The sequence below is a fragment of the Vigna unguiculata genome, chromosome 11, assembly GCF_037176805.1.
Source record: "Vigna unguiculata cultivar grain cowpea cultivar isolate G323 ecotype 2 chromosome 11, ASM3717680v1, whole genome shotgun sequence".
NCBI classification, from domain to species: Eukaryota; Viridiplantae; Streptophyta; class Magnoliopsida; order Fabales; family Fabaceae; genus Vigna; species Vigna unguiculata.
In genome coordinates this window covers 3,435,886-3,448,907 of record NC_140802.1, presented here as the reverse complement: position 1 = coordinate 3,448,907, position 13,022 = coordinate 3,435,886, and the positions used below count along the sequence as shown (strand labels likewise).

General features: G+C 34.7%; 2 pseudogenes across 2 annotated transcripts; both read left to right on the top strand.

Moving 5' to 3' along the window:
• The first annotated feature begins 2,045 nt into the window (after positions 1 to 2,045).
• On the top strand, positions 2,046 to 3,514 carry LOC114168693 ((+)-cis,trans-nepetalactol synthase NEPS1 pseudogene; annotated as a pseudogene). The gene is made up of 2 exons (XR_014986510.1): positions 2,046 to 2,916; positions 3,145 to 3,514. The product of XR_014986510.1 is annotated as a (+)-cis,trans-nepetalactol synthase NEPS1 pseudogene (transcript).
• Positions 3,515 to 9,225: 5,711 nt separating this feature from the next.
• Positions 9,226 to 12,294, top strand: LOC114170060 (putative disease resistance RPP13-like protein 1; annotated as a pseudogene). The gene is made up of 2 exons (XR_014986511.1): positions 9,226 to 10,953; positions 11,464 to 12,294. The product of XR_014986511.1 is annotated as a putative disease resistance RPP13-like protein 1 (transcript).
• The last annotated feature ends 728 nt before the right edge of the window (positions 12,295 to 13,022 follow it).

Here is a 13,022-nt window from a genome sequence, read left to right as displayed (position 1 = left end):
GTGACTTGAAGATGAAGCTCCTTGCCATTGAAATAGATTATGAACTCTTCAAAAGCCAAGTGGATCGTTGAAGACCTAGAAGATCTTGCAACCAAAAATCGATTTTCTTGGTTTGAAAAAGGATAGTGGTGTTGGGGTTGGATCAAGATTCGGGAGTAAATTAACATATACATCTTTGCCAAATAAAAGTGTTATATATGGCAGAGACGATGACAGAGATTTTGTGTTCAAGTGACTCACATCTAACATTTACAACAAGATTTAAGTATGTTTTTTGTCTCTTAATTTTTAGTAAAAATTGAAATTAGTTTCTTTTTAAAACTTTGATATAATTTAGTCTTTAAATTTTATAAATGCATGAATTTAGTTCTTTAAACATGATTTTATTAAATTTATTTGACATTTCAAATATATTTTATGATAATATTTGAGTTAATATCGAAGCGAAAATGCGTTAAACAATGTAAACAATTTAAATATTATCATAAAATGCACTTGAAACGTCAGATCAACTTAACAAAATTTGATTAAAAGGATTAAATCATTGTACTTTTAAAGATGAAAAATTATATTAATAAAAAATTTTAAAGAAAAACTAATTTCAAATTTTACTCAAACTTGAAGGACAAAAATATATTTAACCTCACACCAATCAATCTGTACTTTCTATTGTGCGTGGGTGGATTGGGAAAGACCTCACTTACCCAATATGTATTCAACGATCCATCGATTGAGGATAATTTTGATATTAAAGCTTGGATAAGTGTTTCACAGGATTATGATGTTTTTAATGTATCAAGAGCGATTCTTTGAAGTGTTACAACATTAACTGATGACAATTGGAACGAAAATCAATCCAAATGGGAACAAGTGCAGAAAGCTCTTGGTTTTGGGGCCCAAGGAAGTAGGCTTCTTGTCACTATACGGAGTGAGAAGGTTGCTGTTACCATGCGATCAGTAAAGTATCTCTTGCAGTATTAAAAGAAGATTATTGCTGGGACTTGTTCGCAAAACATGCTTCAAAACATGTTTTAATAAATGGAAAATAGATAAGTAAAAAAATGAAAATATTTTAATAATATGATATTTGCAATCAAAGCTTAAAATAAATTTCAAGACTTTTTAAAACTAATTTTTGAATGGCTAGAAGGTTTTAAAAATTAAATCTTTAACTTGAAATCAATTCACCGGATTTTGGTTTCACTCTACCTCACCTTTTCTTTTAACAAAAAATATAAATCAGTGTATATTACCGACCAGTACATTTAAAATAGTAATGATGTTCTTAAATTTAAAAAATAACTTAAAATAGAATAATAATAAAAGATTAATTTTTTTAATCACAAATTGACGATCACGACTATAAAAATAAAGAACCATGTATTACAAACATGGTGTTAAAGTCTCATTCCAATCCATTGGCGACGAAATAAAACTCGTAATTTTGTTGAAATTTTCTCTCTTTGCTCTCTTGTGCAAAAATTACACACTCTTTGTGATCTAAAAAACTCTCTTTCATGCACTCCCATTGTTTTCTCAACCTTTCTCTGCACCTCAACCCTCACCTTTCTCTCATTGCACTTCTGAAACATGTATTCCGAATTTTCCAATTCGGAACACAACCCCAAGGTATGTTACGAAAATTACATGCCCACCAATACATTCTATTCCTAAAAGCACTTATCACATGTTTTATTAATGTGGATATTATGCATAGGGAGTGACTTTCATCACGATATCCTTAAAAATATTTATTATTTAATGCTGTAAATAATAACTTAATCCTCCTCGGTAACATTAGTGGGTATATTACTCTGATATGAATCAATAGGGAAGAAAGAGATAAATTGAACGTCAAATAAAAAGGAAATATCTCTTAAATTAGAAAACAAGAGAGTAAAGTGGTGACTTTACTCTACAGCACAACTATTAACATTTATTTGTACTGGCACTATTTTTGTCCATTTGTATTTATTATTGAAACAGAATATAATACTAGAAATGTTCCACGAGTGACATATATTTTAATCAGAAAAGCAAAGTCCATTATAAATAAAGTGACTCAATAATTTGCGAGCACCACCGCTACACAATCATATAATGGCGGAGTCTGCATCCACCACCATTACCACCGCTCTCAGGTTAAAGGACAAAATAGCAATTGTCACCGGAGGCGCCAGCGGCATCGGCGAAGCCACGGCGAGGCTATTCGCGGAGGAAGGGGCGCGAATGGTGGTCATCGCTGACATCCAAGACGAGCTGGGGAAAGAAGTGGCGGCGTCCATTGGCGGGGACAGGTGCAGCTACTTCCACTGCGATGTGGCGGAGGAGGATGAAGTCCAAAGACTGGTACAGTCAACGGTCAAAGCGTACGGTCAACTGGACATAATGTTCAGCAACGCCGGGATCATTAGTCCCTCCAAACAGACGGTGGCGGAGCTCCACATGTCCGAACTCGACAGGCTGTTCACGGTGAACGTGCGCGGAATGGCGGGGTGCGTGAAGCACGCGGCGCGTGCGATGGTGGAGGGGCGCGTGAGGGGAAGCATAGTGTGCACGGGGAGCGTGGGTGGCAGCCAGGGTGGTCTAAAGGGGACTGACTACATCATGTCGAAGCACGCAGTGTTGGGGTTGATGCGTTCGGCGAGCATGCAGCTTGCGGAGCACGGGATAAGGGTGAACTGCGTCTCACCCAATGGGTTGGCAACGCCGTTGACCTGTAAACTTCGAGGGACGAGCGAGGAGGAGACGCGAGAAGCTTACCGGAAATACGCGAGACTGCAGGGAGTGGTGCTGACGCCCAAACAGGTGGCGCAGGCGGTGCTTTTTCTGGCCTCTGATGACTCCTCCGCCTTTGTCACCGGCCTTGATCTTAGGGTTGACGGCGGCTTTTCTCACGGCCACTGATTATTCCACGTATGCATCATCTATTCATTTTGCATGTATTCCATCGGAATAAGAAAATGAAAAGATTATATATGGATTTTTAACTTTCTGTTAATGGTGGATTTTTTATATATGGATAGACTTGTTTGTGTTTGTGTTTTTATATTTGAATCTTTTTCAATTTTTTCAAGATTTTAATTAGAAGAAGCTGGCGTCATTATGTTCCAACTATGACATTTTTTTTTAATTCATTCACAGATTTTTTTTCAAGCCTTCTAAAGCACAACCGTTACAACTATGGTGATAGTGTCTATGTATTCTACATGAACAGAAGCAAATTGGAAAGATACACAACAATTTGTCTTAGATTGGCTCACATCTGACACTCGCAACTACCTATCTGTACTTTGTATAGTGGGTATGGGTGGATTGGATAAGACATCACTTGCCCAACATGTATTCAATGATCCAAGCATTGAAGATAAATTTGATGTTAAAGCTTGGTTATGTGTTTCGCAGGAATTTGATGTTCTCAATGAATCAAGAGCAACTCTTAGGTATGTTACTAGATCAATTGATGATAGTAGAGATCTAGAGATGGTTCAGAGGAGATTGAAAGAAAAATTGTCGGGGAAGAAATTTCTTCTTGTTTTGGATGATAATTGGAACAAAAACCAATATAAATGGGAACAAGTACATGTTATAAATGTATAAGTCATGAGACAACGAAGAAAGGATGCGTACAAAAAATGCACAAGGAAAGTTTAAGTAAAAACCAACTCAAGAGAGTTTGTTTCAGGATTTATTAGAACATTTTCTTCAATATATAGACTACAATGTCTCACCATATAGAGGAAAAAGCTAAAAACAAAATAAAATAGAATATTTGATAATAATAAAAAAGAATCAAATATATGATATCTCTATCAATATAAATAAAAGCAGGAGATATATACTATCTTTATCACCCATTCTCAAGGTGGGCATGAAGATTGTAAAGGCCCAACTTGGAAGTAGCAACTCGGAAAGTAGAAGGATGTAAGGACTTAGTAAACATATAAGCAAGTTGACTTCTAGAAGGAACATGGAGAAGATGAATAAGACCGTCAACAAGCTTTTGTCGAATAATGTGGCAATCAAGTTCTATGTGCTTGGTTCTCTCATGAAAAGTGGGATTCTTGGCAATGTGAATAGCAAAATTGTTGTCACAAAAGGCAATGTAGGGAGTAGGAACAGAAAAATGCAAATCCTGAAAAAGGTATTGAATCCATTGTAGTTCACATGCCAGGGATGCCAAGGCACGATACTCAACCTCAAAGGAAGACCGTGAAACAGTGGTTTGTTTCTTAGACTTCCAAGCAACCAAAGAGGTGCCTAAGAAAACACAATATCCAGAAACAGAGCGTCGAGTAGTGGCACATGTTGCCCAATTAGAATCAGAAAACGCCTGAATTTTAAAAGAGGTGTTGGATTTATACAAAAGGCCATATCTAGGAGCATTTTTCAAGTACGGAATGATCCGTAAAGCCTGCTGCATATGTAGTTCACGCGGAGAAGAAACAAACTGGCTAAGTTGTTGGACAGCAAAACTAATATCAGGCCAAGTAAAGTAATCGTCCAATCAGACGCCGAAAGAAAAAAGGATCTGGTAGAAGAGCTCCCTCGTCGGCATGAAGTTTGATAGAAGGATCAGATGGTGTTGGTGCAGGTTTACATCCAAGCATCCTTGCCTCTGAAATGAGGTCCAAACAATATTTCCTTTGATTCAAAATTAATCCATCAAGAGAACGAGAAACTTCAAGGCCCAAAAATTACTTGATAGGGCTAAGATCTTTAATATGAAATCTAGAATGAAGATGAGCTTTTACAACATTAATTTCAGCAATGCTATTGCTAGTGAGAACCACATCATCGACATAAACCAATAAAACAGTAATATCATAGGCAGATTTCTTCACAAAGAGATAGTGATCAGCAGAGCTTTGCGTGTAACCAAGAAGAAGTAGCTCTGAAGTTAATTTTTTATTCCAATCACGACTGGCTTGTTTCAAACCATATAGAGACTTGCTAAGCTTACAAACAAGATTTGGTTGGGGAAGTGAAAAACCAGGTGGAAGCTTCATATAGATCTCTTCATGTAAGTCTCCATGGAGGAAAGCATTGTCAACATCCAATTGATGAATAAACCAATCACTTGCAGAGGCCAAGGCTAAAAGGATGTTGACAGTGGTAAGTTTAACAACAGGAGAGAAAGTTTTGAAATAATCAATCCCCTCAGTTTGAGTAAAACCCTTAGCCACCAATCGTGCTTTAAACCTATCGACTGTGCCATCTGGTTTATGTTTGAGTTGGTAAACCCAGCGACAACCAATTGGCTTGATGTCAGAAGGAGGAGGAACTAAAGTCCAAGTTTGGTTTCTGTCAAGAGCATGTAACTCAACATCCATGGCCTGTTTCCAACAGTCATGTTGAACAACTTCTTTATAGGAGAAAGGTTCAGCTTGGGTAGAAATATTATGACAAAAAACAGTATGGTCAGAAGAACAATTATCATAAGAAACAAAAGAATGCATTGGATAAGGTGTGGAAAAAGTAGAGCATGAAGTGAAAGCAGCACCACAATAATATTGATCTAAGTATCAAGGCCTGTTTTTCACTCTATGAGATGTTCTAAGATCAAGATTAGTAACTTTAGCATTATCAGAAACAATACTAGTAACCGGGTCCGTAGTAAGGTTAGTGGCATGTGAAACAGGTAAAACTGGAAAATCATACATGCTAATATCACAATTATGAGAATCATCAATTGAAGCAATAGAGTTATCAGAAGGCAAAGAGAATGAGTAAAGAAAAATATTTTCATGAAAGATAACATTTCTAGTCACAAAAATAGTCTTGGAGTGAAGATCATACAAAATATATCCCTTTGTTCCAGATTTATAACCAAGGAAAACACATTTTAAGCATCGAGAATCCAATTTAGTTCTTCCAGTAGTGGCAGAACTAACGTAAGCCAAACAACCAAAAACTTTTAGATTAGAAAAATTGGGTTTAGTAGAATAGACTAATTCATAAGGAGATTGATTACTGAGAAAAGGAGTGGGTAACCTATTAATTAGATGAACAACCAATTTAAGGGAATAGAACAAAAAAATGTTGGGTATTTTTGCTTAAAAAAGAAGAGCACGACATACATTGAGAAGATGTTGATGCTTCCTCTCAATAATCCCATTTTGTTGAGGAGTTGCAACACAAGAAGTTTCATGAAAAATACCCTTGCTATTATAAAAATCATTAAGAAGAAACTCTTTGCCATTATCGGAACGTATTTTCTTAAGCTTGCAAGAAAACTGATTTTCTGTCAAAATAACAAAGTCTTGAAGAAGAGATCTGACTTCTGTTTTATTTTTAAGAAAAATAATCCAAGTAAATTTGCTATAATCATCAACTATAGTCAAAAAATACTTGTATCCATCAATGGAACAGACGGAAATCGGGCCCCAAATATCAACATGGATAAGTTCAAAAAATTGAAGAGATTTACTCGTGCTGGAAGAATATTTCAGACGTTTTTGTTTCGCAAAAGCACAAGCATCACAAGCAATAATAGAAGGAGAAAAAATATTATAATGATAAAAAACAAGAAGCTGTAAAATTTTATCAGATGGATTACCAAATTTCATATGCCACAAGTTACAAGGACTAGCATTATTAATGAGAGTAGAATGTGGTAAAGAAATATTTGTGTTGGATATACTCAAGTTATGTCTGTCTTGAGAACTATCTAAGAGATAAAACAAGCCTTGATGTTTCTTAGCTGTTCCAATTGTCTGGAAGGTATCTGTCTGCACAATAAGACAAGTATTTTGGGAGAAAACCATAAGACAATTAGTAGAATTAAGCAATTTTGGAATAGAGATGAGTTGAACAGAAAATTCAGGGAGAAAAGAGTACTGTGAAGGATAAGATTGCCCAAGATAATGGTACCCGAGAATTTAGCAATGACAAAGTTTTGGTTGGGTAATTGTATAGAAATAAGAGAAATAAGTTTGAGATTTTGAAATAAAGATTTAAAAGGACAAATATGGTCAGTAGCACCACTATCTAAAATCCAAGAAGTAAAGGGAAAAACAAAACATGTGGGTTTGGTAGTACATTGATGAACAACAATAGCTGTGTAAGAAGAATCATTGGGAGACTGTTGAATCAAGGCGAGAAGAGCTTCATACTGCTCTCTAGAGAAACCAAACTGAGCTTCAGCTTTGTCATCCTTCCCGACACGAAGATCGACAGTAGAGGAGACGATATCAACCATGCTAGCATGAGCAGAGGGCTTCGAAGGTGGAGGTTGGACTTTAGTGTGTAGGTTAGAGCCTTGAGGCACACCATGCTTAATCCAACAAGAATCAGAGGTATGATTGGTTCGGCGACAATGGTCACAATATCTAGGATTGCGGCCGCCAGACCAAGGAAAGCGGGCTCGTCCACGATTGCTAGAGAAACCACCACGAAAATTTTTACCATGGGTATTGGCCATGGCAGGAAATCAGCAACAAAGGAAAAAAAATGCGAAAGACAATTTAAATCTGATACCATGCTAGAAATATAAGCCATGAGAGAAAGAAGAAATGATGCGTACAAAAAACGCACAACGAAAGTTTAGGTAAAAACCAACTCAAAAGAGTTTGCTTCAGGATTTATTAGAACCTTTTGCTCAATATATAGAGTACGATGTCCTATCATATAGAGGGAAAAATTAAAAACAAAATAAAATAGAATATTTGATAATAATAAAAGAGAATCAAATATATGATATCTCTATCAATATAAATAAAAGCAGAAGATATATAATATTTTTATCAGTAAAAAAAAAAAAACTCTTGTCTGTGTGGTAACCTTACAAATTGTGTTTCATAGAACTATCGAATAATGATGTGAAAATGTACATATTTTGGAAAAATCGAAGAATCTCCAAATGTATTGATGAGTTCGTCTTTGTGTTGACGTAAGGAAACTAACTATTCAACGATTGGGAAAAATCAATCTTCGTAGAAGTTTAATAATTGGTGAGGAGGAGAATATTGAGAATCATTAGAAACAAATTTGAATAAGAAACCGCAGCTTGTGGAGTTAAAGTTAGAAAGAAATATCACGGGCAACTCCTCTGTTGATTCATGGAAGTTATATACAAATTTACAAATTAATTTATGCATTAACTAGAAAAGAATTATTTATTATTTATTTTCATTATTTTTTTTCTAGAGTGTTTACCGATAATTGTGTCTAAACAAATTCCATAGCTGCACTTATCAACAACCACTCAAGCAACAATCGTCAAAATTCGAAAAGCTTTAGTTTTTTCTAGAAATTAGCAATAAATGAAGTTAACATTTTCTTAATTATAGAATGTATTTAAGTAGTTTATATTTGTCAAATGAAAAAAGTCAAACAATGCATCCAACTTTAATAAAAATAAAGAAAAATAGTATAACTTGGAGTACTACACCAACTCCATGTTAGACTTTTTCATCCCATTTTTACTTTATTTTTATTTTCTTTACTTTTTCTCATTACATCCCTTATCACAACATATATCACTTTTTATTTCTCTATCTTTTATTTTTTTTTTCAATCTGATATCCCTTATCATTACATCACTGGCTTGTTATTTTTCATTAATTTGCAACTATTTTCTCTATTATATCTTTTTTTTTCTATGCCATTTATAAGTACTTTTTTTTATTATGGTTAAATATATTTTTGGTATCTTAATTTTCAGTGAAATTTGAAATTAGTCCTTTTCAAAATATTTGACTAATTTAATTATTTATTTTTAAAAATACGTAAATTTAGTTCTTTTAATTAAATTTTGTTAAATTTATCTGACATTTCAAATGTATTTTATGATAGTATTTAAATTGTTTACACTATTCGTTTGACACATTTTAACTTCAATATTAACTTAAATATTATTATAAAATACGTTTAAAAGGTCAAATAAATTTAACAAAATTTAATAAAAAAAACTAAATTTACACATTTTAAAAAATAAAGGAACTAAATTGATATAAAATTTAAAAAAAATTCTAAAATTAACTTAAACACTAGGGACTATGAAGAAAAAAAAATATTTAAACCTTTTTTTTTTTTGTTATCATGGTCTCAATATTCTCTGTAATCATCAATTATATGTCTTTTCATATATCCTTTTGTTCTTTCTACCCAATTCACTCGCGAAGACGCGGAGGATGATGTGATTCATCTTACTACTGTTGTACGTAATAATTGACAAGTCTGGAAAAATATAAGAAAGTTTGTACCTTGACTATATCATAACCACTCATTCGTTCATGCTAGTTGAATACAGCTTGCGAATGACAGAGCTGTGGGAAGACTCAAGTTGACGACGAAGCATCAAGGAAAGAAATCATTCGAAAATTAGTTTATAACTTTTATTTCCATTGTCCTGCACCCAATCAAAGGCATAAGCTTCACTTCAAAATACTCACTTTCCTATTCTTACCATGACAGCAGAAATGTTTACCGGTGCTCTTGTTTCTATTTTCGTTGAGAGGACTATCGACACTTTGGCTTCACGTTTTGTGCACATATTCCGCGCAAGAAAACACAATAAGAAGCGACTCAACGACTTGAGGACGAAGCTCCTAGCCATTGATGTTGTGGCTTATGATGCAGAACAAAAGCAGTTCAGAGATTCACGTGTCAGAGATTGGCTTCTCAGGACTAAAGGTGTTGTGTTTGATGCAGAGAATCTCTTGGATGAAATAGATTATCAACTCCGAAAAAGCCAAGTGGAAGAGGAGTCTCAGAGTGCCACTAACAAGGTGTGGAATTCCCTCAAATCTTCTTTTGTCAATTTCTCTGAAATAGAAATTGAATCCAGGATGGAACAACTCATTGAGGACCTGGAACGTCTCGTAACCCAAGGCGATTTACTAGGTTTGAAAAAGGGTAGTGGTGTTGGAGTTGGATCAGGATCGGGCAGTAAATTAGCTTATACATCTTTGCCAAATGAAAGTGTAATCTATGGTCGAGATGATGACAAAGAATTTGTCTTCAACCGGCTCACATCTGACACTGATAACAAGTTATCTATACTTTCTATTGTGGGCATGGGTGGGATGGGAAAGACTGTACTTGCCCAACATGTATTCAATGACCCAAGGATTGAAGGTAAATTTGATATTAAAGCTTGGGTCAGTGTCCCATGCGAATTTGATGTTCTCAATGTATCAAGAGCAATTCTTGAGGGTGTTACAAGATTAACCGATGATAGTAGAGATCTGGAGATGGTTCACAGAAGATTGAAAGAAAAATTGATGGGAAAGAAATTTCTTCTTGTTTTTGATGACTTTTGGAATGAAAACCAATTCAAATGGGAACAAGTGCAGGGAAGTCTTGGTTTTGGGGATGTAGGAAGTAGGCTTCTTGTCACGACACGGAGTGAGAAGGTTGCTCTTACTATGGGATCAGAAAAGTACTGCATAAATTCAGTAAAAAAAGATGATTGTTGGTTATTGTTCGCACATCATGCATTCCGAGGTGCTAATTCTCAACCAGATCCAGATGTCGTGGAGATCGGTAAGAAGATAGTTGAAAAATGTGAAGGGCTTCCTGTAGCCTTGAAAACAATGGGAAGTCTATTACGCAATAAATCATCCCTTTGCGAATGGGAAAACATTATGAAAAGTGAGATATGGGATTTCTCAAAAAATGAAAGTAATATATTGCCTGCTTTAATTCTGAGTTATCTCCAACTTCCTTCTCATCTAAAGAAATGTTTTGCTTCCTGTGCCTTATTTCCCAAGGGTTATGTGTTTGACAAGGAGTGTTTAATTCAATTGTGGATGGCTGAAAATTTGCTGGAAAGCTCTTTACACAGAAAAAGTCCTAAAGAAGTTGGTGAACAATATCTTAATGATATGTTATCTCGGTCATTCTTTCAACAATCCTCTGAATGTTTTATAATGCACGACCTTGTGCATGATTTGGCAAAATACGTTGGTAAGGACATCTGCATCAGGTTAGGAGTCGATGAACCAAAAGGTACACCCAACAGAACCCGTCATTTTTCATTTGTAAGTCAAAGTGTTGGATCTTTTGATGGGAACTTGATTCATACTCAAACGTTGCATACATTTATACAAACAAATTATAGAACATGTGTTCCTTTTTGTCTCTCCTTTTAAGTACATGTGTGTCTTATCTTTGTGTTAGTTTGGTAACATTAAGTGTCTAAATCTGTAGGAAATTTTAAGCATCTCCGTTCAATAGATCTTTCTTCTACAGACATAGAAAAACTACCTCACTCAGTAAGTTTACTATACAAGTTGTAAATATTGATTCAGTGCATATTGTCTCTATATCACTGTTCATTAAAAATATTGGATCGAACTAACCCATTCTGCTAACCAAACATGACACAATCTTTGTTAAATAGAATCGCCCCCTAGAACTAAAGACTTTCCTCGATATTTCCTAATAAAAATGTTCTCCATTCTCGTTTATGATAGGTAACCAAGAAATGTTAACAACTTCTTGATCATGTTTTTGCAGAAAACACTGTTGCTTTAACACGTCAAGGAATAGTGCGCAGATTGAAGAACCTAGAGAAAAAGGAGAAAGAGAAAGTTGGAACTCAGGCTTTTGCAATTAACCTCGCTGATTCGGAACAAACAGAAAGTCGTAATGTGAAGAAATGTCGCCGTAATCCTGAGCGTAACACTGCAGCAAAGACAACATCTCAAACCACCGCCAACCAAGGGTCGATCTTTCATGGTCCGACAAAGAAAACTACAGTTGAAATTCAACCTTTCCTTCAAAGGTTGGTAATGGTAATGTCTTTGAGAACCTAGAGACTTTTTTTAAGACTGCCAGAGAACAACATGATGAACAGGGCAAAGCTCTTGAACAAAGTCAAAAAGATTTAAGGGACTCCAAGGACACAATCGCCCAACTGAAGAAAAGATTAGAGGACACAGAAAAAGAGAGAGACGAAGACTACGCCAAGCTTCTCCGAGTGAATGAAGACTATGAAAAATGCCGAGAAAAAAAACGAGAAGATCAATTTTCTTGGGAGAAAAAGGAAAATGAGTTTGCTCAAGAAAAAGCCGAGTTGTGTGCCACCGTGGAGGAAGCTAAAGATGCTATTGCTCGTTCCTTTGGAGATGGGTTTGATGCTGCAATTGAGCAGGCCAAAATCTTATTTCCTGCCATTGACTTTTCTGCTTTGGATCCAATGAAAGAAGTTGTGGATGGTCAAATTGTGGATGGTCAAATTTAGGGCCATAAAATATTATGTTGTTATGTTCATAGAAACATTAGCATCTTTTTGTGTAATGAAATTGTTTTGAAGACCTTATTTATGAATATGTTTCACTCCTCCAACATGATGAACTTCGCCATTTTCGTCATTTCAAAACATGATGAACTTTCTGCAAACTTTTCAATAACATATCTTGATGTTTAAAAAACCATTTCTTACGCCTTGAATTTCACAACATAATGATATAATATTATGACTTGAAAATTTAGTTGAAAGAATTTTTCTTAGGTGTATTTCTCTACAACAGTCTAAATATTTGAAATTAATCGAACAGTAGACCTTGAATCACCGGTGGAACTTGAACAAAAAAATGTAGGGGTGTCAAATTAGTTTTGTTATATATAATTTTTTTTAGTCAGAAAAAAAGTTCTTCATCTTTTTTCTTCACATAATAGTAGAATTCAAAAAAATATTATTATCATTCGGTATTATATCATGCTATTATATCATGATACCAAAATATGAATACCATTTTAGATAACCTCATCAATTTGATTTGGTGGTATTGTCACATTTGAAGACGTTTTTCCCGAATCGCATGCTAATGAATTTTTAAATTCATTGTATATAACTCTAAGAACTTTAAAGATTTATTTTTGATTGTCTTGAATTCCTGGTTCTCATGAAATTTCTCAAGTTTAGTTAACGTAAATGCATTTTTTTTTCATCTTTATCACAAACCTTCTTTAAAAAAAGAATCAATTTTTTTTTTACTTTTTATCATAATCTTTTTAATATAAATTTGTCACATCTCGCCTATTTAGAAAAAATAAAATTTATATTCAAAAAT